The following is a 19,328-nucleotide window of genomic DNA, read 5'->3' on the forward strand; positions in this document are numbered from 1 at the left end:
TTATTCCTTTGTGAGACTGATACATTTGACTTAGGCTTCTCCCTCTAAAATTGCAGCATGAATTCAATTGTATTATGATCACTGCCTCCTAACGGTTCGTTTACTTTAATTTCCCGAATAAGATCACGGTTGTTACATAACACCCATTCTGAGATGGCCTTTCCCCAAGTCGGCCCCAACACAAGCCACTCTAGAAAGCCATCTCATAGGCATTCAACAAATTCCCACTCTTGAGATCTGATACGAAACTGATTTTCCCATTCCCGTTGCATATTGATGTCTCGCAAGACAATTGTGACATTATCGTTAGTACAGGCCTTTTCCAGCTCCAGATTGTGATTTATCTTAAAGTCACTCCCATAACTTAATAAAGTTTTATATCTGAAAAGTATAATCCCCCAAAGATTGTACTGAAGACTGCGTTTGATTCTTGTTCAGCCTTATATGTCTCACACTGTAACAGTATGTGTGTAACAGTTTCATAATGATAAAATGTACATGGCACAGAATGAAGTTCTCCAATTAGATACAAGGTATAATTAAGCATAGTTTGGTCAATTCTAAATCATATCAGTATAATTTCATCCCTTCTTGTTTTAAGCTCTTCTTCTAAACCCAGTAGGTTTAGTATTCTGTAAAGGTGTCTGTCCTTATGTCCAATATCCTACAAGCCATGCCATAAGTCACTAATTCTTAACCCTACCATCCCCTTAGCTTCTGATTTGCCAAGTGCAAGGTCTACATCCACAGATGATTTTTTAGCAGATTTGTTGCTGAACAGTCAACCCCACCAATTCACTCAACAGTGCGATGTGCACGGTCCATAAGGTGCAGACATATAAACCAAACTTTGTATATGAAATACTGTTTGATGAGTTTCCAATGAGTTTCATTAATATACTCATGAACCAACAGACTCTCAGGCAGAACCGAATCCAATCGTGTAACGTAAGGTCAACTAAGGTAATTGGAAGAAAGAAGGTGGGGTGTGCGAGATGGCTACAGTGGGACATATTGTATCATCCAATATACCCATATTTCCAGCGTGATAAGAACACAGCCACGTAAAACATAAAACACTCTTCTTGTGATGTTCCCAACGGTCCAGCAGCCCACCTTTAACAGGATGATCATTTTTTTGCCCCATCAAGTTATCCAGTATGTCAACATGAACTTCAACCTCTGTCCCTGTAAAGACAATTGTCCCATTTGAACTTGTAAAGCCAAAACAGGGGACGACCTTACTGCACCACAACACAATCTTAAAGTCTGATCTCGTATCACAGCCAAACATTTTAAAATTGAAGATGAAGCTGAACCATAAGCCACAGAGGCATAATCAAGAACAGGTCACATTGAACAAATATAAATGTTCAGCAAAGATTTTCATGTTGCGTACAAGAACACCCACATAGATGCCAGAGGAGATTTAATGCTCCTTTATATTTGTCAATTATTTTACTGATGTGGTGCTTCCATGTCAGATAACTATCCCTCCACATGTCTGGAAATCTTACCACTGACACTTCCTCAAGAGTTTCAAATTATAAGTTCAAATCAAGTGCCAGCCTATTAGTTCTGCTTTTAAAACAGGTAACATGATTTAATGACTGAAACCTCAGAATCAGAATCATGTTTATTATCACTGGCATGTGACGTGAAATTTGTTACCTTAGCAGCAGCAGTTCAATGCAGTACATAATCTTGCAGAGAGAGAAAAATAATACGAAACATAATAATAAATAAACAAACAAGTATATCAATTATGTATATTGGATAGTTTATTAAAAATGTGCAAAAATAAAAATACTGTATATTAAAAAAAGTGAGATAGTGTCCAAAGCTTCAAAGTCCTTTCAGGAAACGGATGGTAGAGGGGAAGAAGCTGTTCCTGAATCGCTGAGTGTGAGTCTTCAGGCTTCTGTATTCCCTACTCGATGGTAACAGTGAGATTAGGGCATGCCCTGGGTGCTGGAGGACTTTAATACTAAAGCTACATCATCTGCATGTAGCGATTTACCCACCAGATTACCCATCTCACAGAAAATATCATTAATCATAATATTAAATAATGAAGGGCTACAAACACTGTCTTGTAGGGGTCCATTCTCTATCTCGGAGAAGCACAGTTATAACGTGCCAACCGTACCCTCACAGACTGTCAAAAAAATCAGAAAAATATCCCTCTCACTCCTAATTTTCATAATTAAATGAGGTCCTTCCTTCCATAATATATTATTTCCCTTTCCAGTATCAAAATTACTGCTATTACATCTTTATTTAACTGTGCTTTCCTAATATCATCTTCCAAACGTAAAACTGAATCCAATGTCATTCAACCCTTCCAAAATCCACTCTAATAAAACACTATATTACCGCTCTTTTCAAAATATAACTCAAACGCTCGATTACCATTACCTCAGTTTACATAAATGAGACATTAACGATATAAGCCCATAACTAGAAAGATAAAATGGGAATCTGCCAGGATTTAGAATACGCACTACGGCTGCCATTTTCCGTGAGGAAAGTAGCTGGCTTAATCTCCAAACACGATTCAAAAAATTAATATTTTCTCAAGAGAGAATTACAAACAGTTGAATTTACATATTTCACCCTTTCCTGTGGACGTCTGACCTGGATTAATAAGAGACTTCTTAAACTCCTGCAAATAAAACTCTACATCAGTGATATTATCTTACTCCAACACATCAGCGTATTCACAAAGAAACATATCCCTACATTATGTGACCTTTTCACTTAAATTATCCAGACTATGAACCTCAGCAAATGACCCAGCCAATAACACAACCTTCCCTGTTCAGTAACAATCATTTTGCCCTCATTAATCAATACTGGAATATTATGATCCCTACAAATCACGCCCCTCCCCCCGATTTCCGTGATCATACAAATATCTCCAAGTTTAATATCCCTTCAAATATTATCTCAGTATGATTTCCAGTGAATCACCGCCTTCCTCACCACGGCCTGTGCACTTTTATTCTTAATAATATCACTCGGAGACTGATTTACATTTCTCCCAATGTACTTTACCAAATACCTTATCTCCTACATGTCGCTTCCTGTCCCTGATATAAATCCAAACTCAAGCTCATAAAGAGAGCAACACACACAAAATGCTGGTGTAACGCAGGAGACCAGGCAGCGTCTATAGGAAGAAGTACAGTCGACGTTTAATAGAAACATAGAAACAGAAAATAGGTGCAGGAGTAGCCCATTCGGCCTTTCGAGCCTGCACCGCCATTCGATATGATCATGGCTAATCGTCCAACTCAGAACCCTGTACCTACTTTCTCTCCATAACCCCTGATCCCTTTAGACACAAGGACCATATCTAACTCCCTCTTAAATATAGCCAATGAACCGGCCTCAACTGTTTCCTGTGGCAGAGAATTCCACAGATTCACCACTCTCTGTGTGAAGACGTTTTGCCTCCTCTCGGTCCTAAAAGGCTTCTCCTTTATCCTTAAACTGTGACCCCTCGTTCTGGACTGCCCCAACATCGGGAACAATCTTCCTGCATCTAATCTGTCCAATCCCTTTAGAATTTTATACGTTTCAATAAGAACCCCCCCCCCACTCAATCTTCTAAATTCTATTGTTCTATTGATTATAAGCCTAGTCAATCCAATCTTTCTTCATATGAAAGTCTTGCCATCCCAGGAATCAATGTGGTGAATCTTCTTTGTACTCCCTCTATGACAAGAATGTCTTTCCTCAGATTTGGGGATCAAAACTGCACACAATACTCCAGCTGTGGTCTCGCCATGGCCTTGTATAATTGCAGTAGAACTTCCCTGCTCCTGCACTCGAATGCTCTTGCTATGAATGCCAACATACCATTTGCCTTTTTCACCGCCTGCATGCCCACATTCAATGACTGGTGTACAATGACACCAAGGTCACGTTGCACCTCCCCTTTTTCTAATTGGCAACCATTCAGATAATAATCTGTTTTCCTGTTCTTGTCAACAATGTAGATAACCTCATATGTATCCACATTAAATTGCATTTGCCATGAATTTGCCCACTCACCTAACCTATCCATGTCACTCTGCATCCTCTTAGCATCCTCCTCACAGTTGACACTGCCGCCCAGCTTCGTGTCATCCGCAAACCTGGAGATTTCGGGTCAAGACCTTTCGTCAGGACTCACGAAAGAAAAAGAGATAGTAAGAGACTCGAAAGTGGGAGGGGGAGGGGGAGACCAGAAATGATAGGAGAAGACAGGAGGGGGAGGAATGAAACCAAGAGCTGGGAAGTCGATTGGCAAAAAGGGATACAAGACTGGAGAAAGGGGATTCTCATAGGACGGAAAGCCTTGGGAAAAAAATAGGGGAAAGAGAGCACCAGTATGCTCGCTTTGCTTGTCTGGTTATTTAACGAACTTCTGCTTGTGCTCTTTAATAATGTATTAATATTTCTACCGAATGTTGTCTTTTTAACACTTTATTTGTTTTATTTCTTTTATACTTCTGCTACATTCACAATTCCACCGTCGAACACTTTTCCGCTTTCCTTTACCTTTACATTTCGGAGTTGTTCTGCAGAATTTATAATTGATGTGACCAACTTATCATGCATTTCTTCTATATCCAGTATATTTTCATCGAAAATCTTTATGCATCTTACTTCACTTCTTTTTTTTTGAAACATCTTTCAATCACCCTTTAATTTCCACCTTGACACTCTAGGTGCTTTACTTTGTTCTATTTTAACCTGAATCCTTGTGAGTATGGGATAGTGATCACTTCCTACTGTAGTTTCTTTTAACACGTCCCAAGTACATATTCCTGCTAATTCTCTACTCACAAATGTTAAGTCTGTTGTGCTTTGGAGAATGTGTGGAGCAGGTTAAGACCTACAAGTATCTGGGAGTACAGTTAGACGAGAAGCTAGACTGGACTGCCAACACAGATGCCTTGTGCAGGAAGGCACAGAGTCGACTGTACTTCCTTAGAAGTTTGGCGTCATTCAATGTCTGTGGTGAGATGCTGAAGATGTTCTATAGGTCAGTTGTGGAGAGCGCCCTCTTCTTTGTGGTGGCGTGTTGGGGAGGAAGCATTAAGAAGAGGGACGCCTCACGTCTTAATAAGCTGGTAAGGAAGGCGGGCTCTGCCGTGGGCAAAGTACTGGAGAGTTTAACATCGGTAGCTGAGCGAAGGGCGCTGAGTAGGCTACGGTCAATTATGGAAAACTCTGAACATCCTCTACATAGCACCATCCAGAGACAGAGAAGCAGTTTCAGCGACAGGTTACAATCGATGCAATGCTCCTCAGACAGGATGAAGAGGTCAATACTCCCCAATGCCATTAGGCTTTACAATTCAACCGCCAGGACTTAAGAACTTTTTAAAAGCTATTATTAATGCTTTTTGAGATAGTGATTTAGATGCATATCATATTTTTTACTGAGTTAAGTATTGTATGTAATTAGTTTTGATACAACAAGTGTATGGGACATTGGAAAAAAAAAGTTGAATTTCCCCATGGGGATGAATAAAGTATCTATCTATCTATCTATCTATCTATCTTTCTGTGTTTTGGGTTGTATTATATATTATAACTTCTCCATTAATTGTACATACCAATTTTTCGTTATTTATACAGTTTTCTATCACTAATTCGTTTCCATCAGTATTTTACACCCCCATAGTGTCCATTGAAATCCCCACAACATATTATTTTTCCTTGCATGCCACCAACCACTTCGTTTAATGTATCTTTGTTTAATCTTCTACAAGGATTATAGTAATTTATTATTACCAAGCTTTCACTGACTATCCAAATTTTGATTATTATTGATTCATACTTCTGCTGTATGTTGACAAAATTATACCTCATCCCAATGGTTATAAATATTGCGACTCCTCCACCATTGTCATTACTGCAATCCTTCCTAATGGCTGTATATCCTTGAAAATCAAAATTTAATTGTGGTTTCAACCATGTTTATTGCATACATACAATGAGCATTTTTCCGTGATCTGATACATATTTTTAAAATATTGACCATTTGCGATAAGACTCCTTGCATTCCATTAAAAAATATACTGTCATTAAGATCCCGCCTCCCTGCCTGTGATCTGTTTGATCCTGCATTCTGTTTCTTTGACGACTTCCCACCTGAGCCCTGTAATACCAAGATATTTTTCTGCAGACTTGACTATAATTTTATTATTTCGGTTCTTTTTTCTGTTTGCGCTGAACAGCTCATTGCATCTACCATAAGCAGTATGAAATCCTTCCTGACGAAGGGTCTCGGCCTGAAACATCTTAAGTGCTTCTTCCTATAGATGCTGCCTGGCCTGGTGCGTTCTACCAGCCTTTTGTGAGTTTTGCTTGAATTTTCAGTATCTGCAGATTTCCTCGTGTTTACGAAATCCCTTCTACTTATTATTAGTGTATCCTTATTTATTATATTACAGCCCTCATAGTTCACTGGATTATTATTCCATGAATTTGCTTGCTTGAAGCCTTCTCCTTTTCAGCGAATCCTTTCGCTGCCTCTGCGTAACTGATCCATTGAGTTACTTTTACACCTTGCATCTCAGCTGTCTCCTTGCTATTAATGCACCCTCGATAAGTTGCACTGGGTTCCTCGCCACAATTGCAGCATTTCAGCCTAGCTCCCGCCTCACATTTCCCGTATTCATGATCTCCAGCTCATCTCCCACATCTTTGTTACCCTTTGCAGACTGCCGCAATATGTCCCGAATTTCTGACATTTAAAACATCTTAACGGCAGTGGTATATATATTCTGACTTCATAACACATATACCCTAAATAAACTTTAGTCGGCAATCTCTCTTCATCAAAGTTAAACACAACCGATAAACTATCACACTTTTTTTTGTCCGTTTCTTGTAACTTTTAAACGTTTGGCCTGAATAATTTTGGCTCCTATTATGTTCTGTTTAATCTCATCCATAGTAACTTTTGTTGGTGTCCCCGAAGTAATGGCTCTAGTCCACATTCTATTGTTGGGTATTGAGAATTGTACAGTTTTGCCTTCTATTTTATTTAATCTTCTCACTTTGCTGAACACTATACCGACACATCAGCAATAGCGATCCATTTCGTAATACCTTTGCTCTTTTGACCTCAGCTAGAAGTGTGTTAATTATCTTTGTTACATGAAGCGGGTTCCTTTAGTTCTTTCTCAATCTTTTAATTTTTTTTTTTTAAAAAGTACATATAAACTAACAAGAGGAGAATTAGCTCAGATATCTATATCGATAACAATACATACAAAAGGTAAAATAAACATTATCGAGATCAGACATAGTATCTAATAAGGTAATGAATTCTCCTCTTATTTAATAAAAGGAAAAAAAAAACACTTTATATAAAAGAAACCCACTATGCTGTATAAACAAAAGCAAAGGGAAAACAATAAGAAAAAGAAAAAAACGTGGATAGCTCATACTGAGTGTAAAAGCAAGAAAGAAACTTTCTGATCAAATCCAAAGTTCCGATAAAGTAACCGGAAAAACAATATATCAAACCATAGGAAAATATTGAATAAAATATCGCAAGATTTGTTCAAATTTAAAGGATGCCTCAATTGTCCGACTTCTTGTTTTCTCTAAACTTAGACAGGACATAATGACGGAAAGAAAAAAAAAATAGTTGGATTTGAATCCTTCCATTTAAGCAAATCGGCTCTCTCAGCCAGTAAAGTTGTAAAGGCTAACATCCGTTGAGCAGAAACAGTATATCCTACTTCCGGTTGAATGTTCCCAAAAAATGCTGTTAATAAATTCGGTTGTAGGTCCAAATTCAAGACTTTTGATAACGTTTTAAAGATGTCTTTCCAAACATTATTCATCTCGATACAAGACCGAAACATATGAGTTGAAGTAGACTCCTCAGTATTACGTCTGTTACAAATAGGATTAATATTGCATATAATACAGGTTAATTTATCCTTTTATGATAAATAAATTAGAACATATGTGCCCGATGTTCTAGCTTGAACTGTATCAAGGAATGACGGGCACAAATAGCTGACGTATTTACCAAATAGAAAATTTTATCCCATTGATAATCTGAAAGTGACTCTCGAAATTCCAATTCCCACGCACCTTTAATTTTATCGTTAGATACCTTTCACAAATTCAATAACCATTTATAAATTATAGCTATCAGTCCTTTTTGAAATGGATTAACCTGAAATAGGGTTTCTATCATATTGGGTGGATAAGCAGAGGGAAAGCTTGGAAGTAAACTACGTAACAAATTCCTAATTTGTAAATATCTAAAAACTGTGTGCATTAGTTAAGTCATATTTGTTCACTAACCGGTTGAAAGACATTGAACAATCCCCTATAAGCAAATCTAAACGAATTTATTATTCTTTTGGTTTTCCAAATTAAAAACGTCTGATCGGAAATTGATGGTTTACAAATAATTAAGATGGATTTTACTAGAAAGAACAAAGTTAAATTTAACTAAACAAATCTACGAAACTGAAACCAAGTTATTAATGTAATCTTACTGTTTAATAATGGGATCGAGGTCTCGACTACCAATCTTAGAAAGCAAAAATGAGGAGCTCCCAGTAAAGAGTCAAAAGAATACCCCTTCACCGATGTTTTCTCCAAATCCACCCAGAAAAGACAGTCGTGCATTTCTGAATAATGAACCAAAAATGAAATATCAAATATTAATTGCCCAGTAATACATTCTAAAGTTTGGCAAATCCATACCACCACGCTTTTTTAAAATTTCTGCAATAGAGGTTTACTCAATCTAGGATTTTTATTATTCCAGATACAAGATAAAATTTTAGAATCTATCAGAAAAGCAGTTTAGGAACAAAGGAAGGGATTGCTTGAAATACATATAAGAACGTGGCTGGAACTATCATTTTAATAGCATTAATTCGACCAATTAATGATAATGTCATAGGAGAGCATTTAGAAAGTATTTGCTGCGTGTATTCAATTAATGGAAGAAACTTATATTTATACAGGTCTTTAAAATTTTTAGTAATTTTGATACCAAGTTATTTTTAGCAATGCTAAAAGGAAATTGATCTTATTGATCCAAATAAATATTAATGGGAAATAACTCACTTTTGTGTAAATTTCAGTTATATCCAGAAAAAACGAGTAAATTCAGAAAATATAGATAACATGGAAGGAACAGATTTCTTAGTATCTGAAATATAAACTAACAAATCATCTGCATACAATAAAACCTTATGCACTTTATCTCGTCTCTTAATTCCTTGAAGATTGTTGGAGTCCCGAACAGCAATACCAAGAGGTTCTAAAGCCAGGTTAATTAACATCAGACTAAGAGGACAACCCTGATGGGTACCTTTGTATAGTCTAAAATAAGATTTTTTTTGATTGTTAGTTATAACTGCCGCCATAGGAGCTTGATAAATCAGCTTAATCCAGGAAATAAAAACCGGACCAAAATATAATCTTTCTAAAATCTCGAATAAATAAGACCACTCTACCCTATTAAAGACTTTCTCTGCATCAAGGGAAACAACACATTCGGATTCTTTAGATGGAGTGGAAAGAATATTCAATAACTCCGAATAATAAAATAGGAATATCTGAATAAATACAGTTTGATACTTAGAAATAACATTAAGTTATATTATCGAGTCTGTTAGCCATAATCTTAGAAATAATTTTAGAATCCACATTTACTAAGTAAAGTGGTCGGTAAGAGGCACATTTAGATTAATATTTTTTCTTTTTTGGGAATTAATCAAATTGATGCCTCTTAAAAAGTTTTGGAATGGTCCCAGAGGATATAGAATCAGAGAAATTTTGGCATAAATCAGGTGTAAGTATTTCAGTAAAAGTCTTAAAATATTCTACTGTAAATCCATCCAGTCCCGATGTATATTCTGACCTCATAACACATCGGGTTCTAATCACCGAAAGACTTCGCTCAGTTTTATAATTGCTTTAATCTCATCTTCTTTCCATTGTTTTGCTATCCTATTTTGATCATCCCCTGACTCCTCAGTTTGACATCTCATACCTCATTTTTTCTTTTCTTACCCTATCCACTCCATTCCACTTTCCCGCCAACCTCCATCTGTAACTCACTTCCCGATCCGTCACTTCCTCCTACCGTCCTCAGTCCATTCACATATCCAGCTGTTTAACCAACCGCCAGCCAGCCATAGCGGCGACTCCCTCCCAATTGAAAATCTTGCACATTTCCATGTGCAAGTTCTCCTTTTTCGGGCAGCTTAAAAGCATCTGGCATATTACTGTACTCCACAAGATGTATAATTATTTATATAATTTCCAGAAACTCAAATTCTCGAATATAAACTAGTCGCACATATAAACTGAATAATAGACTCCCAAATCAGACGGTGTTTCTCTTGGTGGCTAAAAAAGATTTGATAGAAAAATAAAATTCATTTAAGTGAAACAGCCTCTTGAACAGTATGCTTCTATCCATTTTATATCGATTACAACTCAGCAAAACATGCTAGACTGTCTCTGGACTACCACAGTCAAATAATGCAGTAGGATGTTTTACTATTATCTTTAAATAACTGTTTAGCCCACAATGCCCTTACCGAAGTCTTGTTAATTTCACCATATATCTACAAGTTAAAAAGTAACAGTCTGAGACATTTTTAACTAGTGAGTGACTAGAAAAGAAGTACCTTCCTTTTAGTTCGTTCTTCCCAATCCTTCTGCCACTTCTACTCTATACCTTTTAAAAAAAATCAAACTTCTCAACTCTGCTCTGCCGAGGGGTTATTCTAATTTCTACTTGTCTGCTCTATAAGGAAGACTTTGTAATGCCATCCACAATTTCATTTCCCTCCACCCCAGAATGCTCAGTTATCCATGCAAATCTGACATGCACAACCCATCTTTCCTACTCTAAACAAAACTAAGAGAATCTCAATAACTATCTCAGAAAGGGCTTTTGATTTATTCCCTTTTATGGCCTCTAAGGAAGCAGCAGAATCCGAACGGATGAATATCCCTGCATGGTCGAGAGTCTTCTATCCACCATAAGGCTCAGAGGATTGTTAATAATTCTGTTGCAAAGACAAACACCATCTGAAACCCGGTGACCAATCTTCCAAGTTGAGACACGTACATCCCACATCCTGCCTTCCTGCTCTTTGGGTCCACTGAGCCATCAGCAAAAATCTGCAGATAAGATCCCCATATATTGTTTAAATAATCATTTATTATCGAAGCTGTTGAAATTGTTCTGCTTCGTTGAGCTGAAAAAGGAGGAATAGGCATGCTGCTGGTTCTGGATAAGCCAAAAAGGAATGGATGGCAAGCAAATTTGGTCAGCTATGTCTTCCTGAATCGGATTCAATTTTGCATCCCAGTTATTAACCAAATCTAAAAATGGGTATCTTCTAATTTTACTTTGGAGCTCCGACTTCCACTGCAAAAGATATTTTGAATAACAGCTGTGAGTGAAGCCATTTAATATTGCCAAAAAATGCAGGCCCAACTGAACTAGTCTTAAATTTAGAGGCTCTTCTCCCATCTCCACACATAATGCAGGGACTGGTTATTCTAAAAGTTCCACAGAATCCAAGTGCTTTTGACTGCACAGTGTTTAATTTTTCAAGCACTGCCGTAGCAGCTGAACCATAAGCAATTCAACCATAATCAGAAACTGATCTAATTATAGCTAGATATATTAAGTACATAGTTTCCCGCCTTGCTCCCCACTCACACCCAACAATATCTCTCATAACATTTAAAACCTTCTCACACTTTCTATTTGTTTTATTTATATGAACACTACAAGTAAGTCTTTCATCAAACCAGGCACGTTAAAACTTGAAATCCTGAAGCAGAAATCCTGAAACCCTATTTATTTGCCCAGTTTTCAACTGATCTTAAAGCCTTTTGTACCTCCTTTAATATATAGTTGACATTTCTTCCGCTTTTCCAGATTGCACCATTGTCTGTAAAAAACGATTTGCCAAATCATGTCCTACCTGATCAAAGATATCGTTTATCATGACATAAAAAAACTGGACTAATGGTTCCTTGAAAGTGACCATTACCTGTTATAACTGAGTTAGAGCTTCTTCCTCCTATTCTTACATGAATCGTCCTTTCCTTAAGACAATCTTTGATTCAATGTGTTACGTACTCGTGACACGTGACAGTGGTACCCTTGTCACGTGACTGGGGTTGAAGTTATACTGGACTTGAGGTAATGGTCTTGTGATGGTGGAGTGATGTCATTTTCCCGCCAGTAGAGGTCATGTGACACGGTTTTTTTTTTTTTTTTTTTTTTTTTTTTTTTTGTTTTTTTTTACAGGGCATAAAAGGAAGTCCCCACCCTGTCAGGTGGGGCAGTTCGTGGCTGGATTTGCAATGTTGACTTCATGCCACTGCGTGATTTAATGTGATGACGCAGTTTATTTGGAAAATGAAGTTTTATCTATTGCCTAAAGTTTAAAAGGTCATAGCCAGCAGTTTATTTACTGTGGAGAGTGAAGATAAAAGTTCGGAAGTTAAAGATCGAGGAGAATCGATTTTCGACGGTGGTTTGGGTTCGACCTTGTGTGATCCTCATTCGGAAGGATTTCGTTGACTAGTCTTGTGTTAATCCCTAGGTTGACCAGAAAGGATTTGAGAATAGTGTGGAAGAAAAGGTCAGTGCTTTTAAGCCATTACGTTTCATAAAAATTCTACGTGGGAAGAGTTCGACACCGGGGATCGAAGGACAACGACGTGGAAGAAAATTTGAATCGCCTTAAAAAGTCTCTCCTTTTAAAATGGACTGTGAGTTTTTGAACTTTCGGCATACCGCTTTAAAGAACTTTTTTTTTTTCAACATCGCTGTAAGAACTGTTTTTGCTGCATCGCTTTAAGAACTGTTTAAGCTGTCGCACAGCAGCTGTTTTCCGGTTACGTTTGAGTTTGTTTACTTTTGGGGGGTTTGTTTTCAGTGTTTAATAAACGTGTTATTTTTTATAAAAACCCTTTGCCTAACTCATATATATTTATTGTTGCCTGAATACGTAACAAATGAAACATTCTATCTCTTTTTCCCGCATCATAGAGTTTAATTACTAAACCATCTTTCCATAGCGAGTCATATTCTCTTTCAATATCTAGAAATACTCTTACCATTGCTTCTCTATTTTGAAACGCTTTTTTAGTATCATGATCTAAAAGGGCAACAGATTCCATTGTTGATCTTTCAGTTCTAAAACCATTTTGATAGGCAGTAAAATGTCCCATATTTGCTAAAAGAAAAGTTGTTGGTGACCATTCGTTCCATAGTTTTACAAAGCACTGATGTTAAAGCTATAGGCCGATCCGAACTAGGACTGGACGCATATTTACCTGGCTTGAAAACTGGAAGTACCACCGCATGCTTCCATTCTATTGGTAATTTACCTTCTTTCCACACCGTGTTAAACAAAGGTAGCATTTCTAGTAAGACAGTCATCTGAATGCTTATGCAATTCATGAAACTGTCCATCCCAAACCAGGAGAAGTGTTTGAAGCTGATTGGACTGCTTCCTGCAATTCCTGAAGGGAGAAAAAACAAATTTATGGAACAATTATCATCCAAACTCCTGTTCAATTTACAACTATCATTTAACATAATTTCCTTTCCCAAATCACTTGTCTCTCCAGATATGTCTAACGCTTGGGGCACCGCTACAAACATATCAGCCTTTTCCTTATTGGTTACATCTTCAATATCTCATTCCAGCAAAGCTGGGATAGTTTTCAATATATCCCTGACATTCAGTGCATGTCAGTCCATAGCTGCTTTATAGGTGTCTCAGTGCCCAGGGTTACATAAAATCTTCTCCAACTATCCCTCTTTGCATTTTTAATTACTCTCACTGCTACTGCCCGTTCCCTTTTATACTCCATAATATTATCTAACACTGGGTACTTTCTTAATTTCCTGTAAGCTCTAATTCTGTTTCTTACTACTATATCACAATTTTTATTTCACCATGGAACTCAGGCTCGATCCTTAGGAATATTCCTTTGCGGAATAGTCAACCGAGCAATTTTATGAGTTATAGAACAGAGGGATTCATTCCAATCGTTTATGGAACCCTCACTATCAATCTCGACTATTATATCCACAGTTTTCTCCTGGTACTCATCCCAACGGGCCAATGAAAAATTATACCTAGCAGCCCTCTCCTCAACTTCTATCAAATTTCTACCAAAATCTACATATAGGATATGGATCATTTCCTACTGTGTATCTGTCCATAATATCCCATTCCCCAATTCTGGCCAAGTTTGAGGAAGTGATCGATAAGTCTGAGTGACTACAAGTATTCTTTACAATATTAAATCTTGTAGGCTTTCCGTCGTTTCAAGTACCATGGTGTTTTTATCTAGAAACTCCTCTACTACCGCTCCATTACTATCTTTACTTTCACTACCCCACCTAGGATTATGGGCATGGAAATCTCCAACCAAGATTATTGAGGATCTTACCTTATTCATAATTTCATCAGAATCTGATAACATCATATTACATGGCTTATAAAAGTTAATCAAAGTTGTTTGAACACGAGAGCCGCAAACCGCCTCAGCCACAATTTCAAGTTTATATAAAAAATCGTCTTCTAAGCTGAAATCCTGTCTTTATGAAAGTTGTACACCTTCCACCAGATTTATCCGTTCTGTCAGCTCTCAAACTATCATTTCCAGGGATCACAAAATCTAAATGAGGCTTTAACCATGTCTCCTGTATACAGATCAAATCAGGCTTATCTTTATAAGTTCCAACAAATCATTTTAATTCTTGACCATTTGCAATTAAACCTCTTGCATTCCATTGTAATAATAAAAACATCCAAATACTACTTAACGGCATCTTCATCCACATAAAGCTCTTCCATACTCTCTGACCCCGGCAACTGGGAAGTATTCAGTGATTATTTGCCTGTCATATACTCATGTAATTTTTTTTCCCTGCAAAACCTGTTTCATATCAAGGAATCTCTCTGCAGCCCCAACAACTACTTTTATCATATCCGACCTCTTGGTTGTAGTTTTAGCCCTGACCAGTACATTAACAACAAACTTCAAGAAAGACTCCTTAGTCATCAATAACATGTCTAAAGAAACCATAGTTGGAGAGCATGGAATGTGCTGACTCCCCATCGGTCCAATCATTTTTTTTTTAAACTTATCCTTTGCTCTCTATCAACTTTCTTTACTGCCTCAGCATATGATTTTTTTTGTTGGTTACTGACAACCTGAATCTGCTTTCCCTTGTTAAAATACTCACATCCGCTAAAAACCGCTACATGGTCCTCTCCACAGTTACTGCATTTCGGTGCCGCTGCTTCAAGCACATTAGTATTATGATCCTATCGACATTCAACCATCTTCTGTTACCTCGACAGGAACCATCAACGTATCAAAATCACTGGCAACTATAAAAGCGCAAGGGAGGTCTAATATATTCAATAACTTGATTATACATGCTCCCAAGATAGACTACAGTTGGAGAACATCACCTGCAAAAAAACAGTAGGACAAGAGTATCCCAATTACCCCCCTTTCTCGATTTTAAACGCTTTGCTTCAATCACCAGACCACCTTTAATATTGTCCAAAATTTCCTTTTCAGTCATGCCAGAGCAAATACCATACACTACCCACCCAACTCCCTTCCTTTCTTTAAAAGAAATACACTCCACTTTCACAACCAATTTTCCCACCGTTTTAGCACTGTTATATAGATCAATATCTTTGCAACAAATTTTCAGCATCCATTATACAAAATCTTGGCCTGGAATCCTTTACCTATCTGGTTCTCTAATGGTGCTGTCACGTTCAAAGGATTAAGGGCTCCAAATCCTCTCTCCCCTTCCTTCTGACCTTTAATTTTATACGGAAATACAAACTCCTCCAAGTCACACATTTTCCTCAATTTGTTGTCCCCGATTACATCGGGTCTTTCACTTGATGCACCTTTTTTGCGCCTACCCTTACTTCTGGATGATTCCACAGTTTCACCCTCCCCCCTTCAATCTCAAGACTCCCTTCCAATTTACAGCTATAGGTTCCAAACTAACCCTTTCAAACTACTAGGCTGAAGAAAGAGGAAAAAAAAAATTAATAAAATACATAAAATTAAACAAACTGGCCAACCAAAAGCAAGGGAAACCACCACTGATAAAACATAAAAAACGAGCCCACTCTGGCCTCGCCAGCCCAGCAAATAAAGCTGAACCCAGGAGCTATTTATGTAGCAAGACCAAAATTACAATCAGCTGCCTCAATTAGAGCACCTAACAGAATAAGGGAAAACCGGAAAACCTGGAATAAGGAACAATGATAAGGACGGTGAACCGGAATGCGGACTTCACGGATCGGACCATTACAGGCTGAGCATACTCGACGGGCCAGATGGCCGACTCTGCTCTTATTTCTTATGCTCGTATGTTGCAAATGTTGTTTTCTTGTTCAAGCCAGGGAGTAAAGTACAAATACGGAATTTTTTACAGCAATGAATCTTATTTCAATGGTGGGCAAGTCTTTGGAGAATCTCCTGAGACGCAAGATTTATGAGCATTTGGAGAGACATATCTGATTAGTGATAGGCAGCATGGGTTTGTCAGGGGCAGTTAGTGTCTTACGAATCCGATTAAATTCTCTGAGGATGTTATAAAACACATTGATGAAGAAAGAGCAGTGGATGTCGTGTGTATGGATTTCAGTTAGGCAGTTGATAAGTTTCTGCATGCAAGGCTTATTCAGAAAGTAAGGAGGCATGAGATCCAAAGATCTTTGTGGATGCAGCATAGGCTTGCCTACAGAAGGCAAAGGGTGGTTGTAGATATTTCGGATGTCGGTGACCAGTGATGTTCTGCAAGGATCTGTTCTGTAACTCGTTCTCTTTCTGATTTATTTTTATAAATCACCTGGGTGAGGAAGTAGAAGAGTTGTTTCCTGATGCCACAAAAATTGGGAGTGTTGTGGATAGCCTGGAGGATTCACAGCGGTTAGAGTGCTGCATCGATAGAATGCAAAAACTGGGCTGAACAATGACAGATGGAGTTCAACCCAAATAAGTGTGAAGCGATTGAATTCAGTAGGTCAAATTTCAACATCGAATATACTCTTAATGTTAATACTCTTGGCAGCGCTCGAAATCCGCGAGTTATAGGCATCCGTGTCCATAGGGCATTCAAAGCTGCTCCGCAGGTTGAAAGTGTTGTTAAGAAGGCATATGGTGTGAGGGCCTTCATTAACCTTCGGACGGAGCTCCAAATTTTGAAGTAATGTTAGAGCTACATAAGACCTTGGTCAGACCCCACTTGGAGTACTGTGTTCAGTTCTGGTCACTTCACTACAGGAAAGAAATGGCAACTATAGAGGGAGTGTGGTGGAGTATTACCAGGATGTCGCCCTGATTGAAGTCATGCTTTATGAGAATAGGTAAACTGAACTTGGCCTTTTCTGCTTGAAGCAACGGGGTGTGAAAGGTGAACTGATGGAGGTGTATAAGATATTGAAAGGCGTTGTTCATGTGGGCAGCACGGGATATCTTCCCACGTTTGAAGTATCTAATACGTGGGGGCTTAAGGTTCTTGGAAGTAAGTATAAGGGGGATGTCAGAGGTAAGTATTTCACACAGAGAGTGGTGAATACGTGGGTACTCCCAGCGAAGGTATTAAAGGCAGATGCAATAGAGTCTTTTAAGAGACTCTTACATAGGTACATGGAGCTTAGAAAAATAGAGGGCCATGCGGTAGGGAAGTTCTGGGCAGTTTCTGGAGTAGGTTACAAGTTCGGCACAACAATGTGGGCCGAATGGCCTGTAATGTGCTGAGGATTTCTATGTTCTAAGTTTATCGGTTACTGCCTTCGTATTTAATAAAAGAAATCTAATAGTTTCTGAGTCTTGTAAAATTTACAAAATAGGGGAATAAAATATATAGTGAACAATGAATAACGAAAGATAACTGCAAAAAATAATCACAAAATATCAGCGGTGAGAAGTGATACGTCCTGGTATGACAGTGGGAGCAATCCAAATATATTTCTACGCTGGAAAATTATAGTATTTAATCTGTCCGTTTCTTTCAGTAGTTACGTTAAAACAGTTTCTTACATTAATCCCAACTAACCCTTATATCGCTCTGGATGTGCTGATATCCTTAAAGTAATACAACCTTTCTAGTGGTTTTGTTATGGTCCGGTCCGGAGCCCGCATTCCGGGTCTTGATCCGGTCCGTGGATTCCGGATTCCGGTTCATGCAGCCGTCCCTCCTGTCACCTTTTAGCCAAATAGGATCATCTTGGCTTAAGAAGGTGCACCTGTTGCTTATCGGCTGGCAGGTGGATATGGGGACTCTGGGACCGAGCCCAGTTGGGGGGAGGGGTCTTCCTGCTCTGAGCCTGTTTTGTTCTGTTCGTTGGTTGTCTTGCACGAGCTGGTTTGCCATGTTCCGAGTTGTTTCATCCGATCGGCTCTGTTCGTCCTGGTCGTCCCGGCTTGGAGGGCCCACAGCTTCATCCCCAAGTTCTGTGAGTCAGCCTTGGAGTCACCCCGGACCAAGTTCCCTCCCGATCCCTTGCCTCCGTCGGGTTGCAGGCCGGACTGCCGTTACCCGGCGGGGGGACTCTGTCCCATTCCTACCCCTCACCTCTGATGGGTTGTGCCCGCTACCTGCCCAGGTGTTCCGCGTCTTGTCCGGGCCTCCGTGTTCCTGCCTGGGAGGTGGCCCTGCCCAGGAGTATGAGCCCGCCCAGGGTGCTCTCCTGCCTTGCCACGAACTCCATGAACCTGCCTAGCCAGGAACTCCAAGACCCAGCCGAGACACGAACTCCGGGATCCAGCGTAGCCACGAGCTCCAAGACCCAGCGTAGCCACGAGCTCCAAGCCCCAGCGTAGCCACGATCTCCAAGACCCAGCCTAGCCACGAACACTCTCTGAACCCTAGGATTACCTCGCACGCCCTGGTCTCCCCATCTGGTTCTATACTTTGGTTATTCCTGTCCTGCCCCTAGTACTTCAGTGCCTGCGTCCTGCACTTGGGTACAGCCTCCTGTCCCTTTGTGACAGGTTTACTAAGTTACTTTTCATCCGCATTGACAGGTATTGTGGTACCACCAAACTGAATGCAAAGAGGCGTGAAGATTTCCCTTCCACAGAAAAGTTAATCGAACTTAGCAGCCAAACGAGTTCCCTTTCCATTACTTGGAAATCTTAATATACTGCGTCACGTGTTAATTATTTGAGCGTGATAGTGTTGTTGTTAAATACTGAGACATAGAATTATTTTATTTGACTTGTGGACTTTGTGTCTGAAAGAATGTACA

The sequence above is a fragment of the Hemitrygon akajei genome, chromosome 1 (assembly GCF_048418815.1).
Source record: "Hemitrygon akajei chromosome 1, sHemAka1.3, whole genome shotgun sequence".
In the NCBI taxonomy this organism is placed as follows: Eukaryota; Metazoa; Chordata; class Chondrichthyes; order Myliobatiformes; family Dasyatidae; genus Hemitrygon; species Hemitrygon akajei.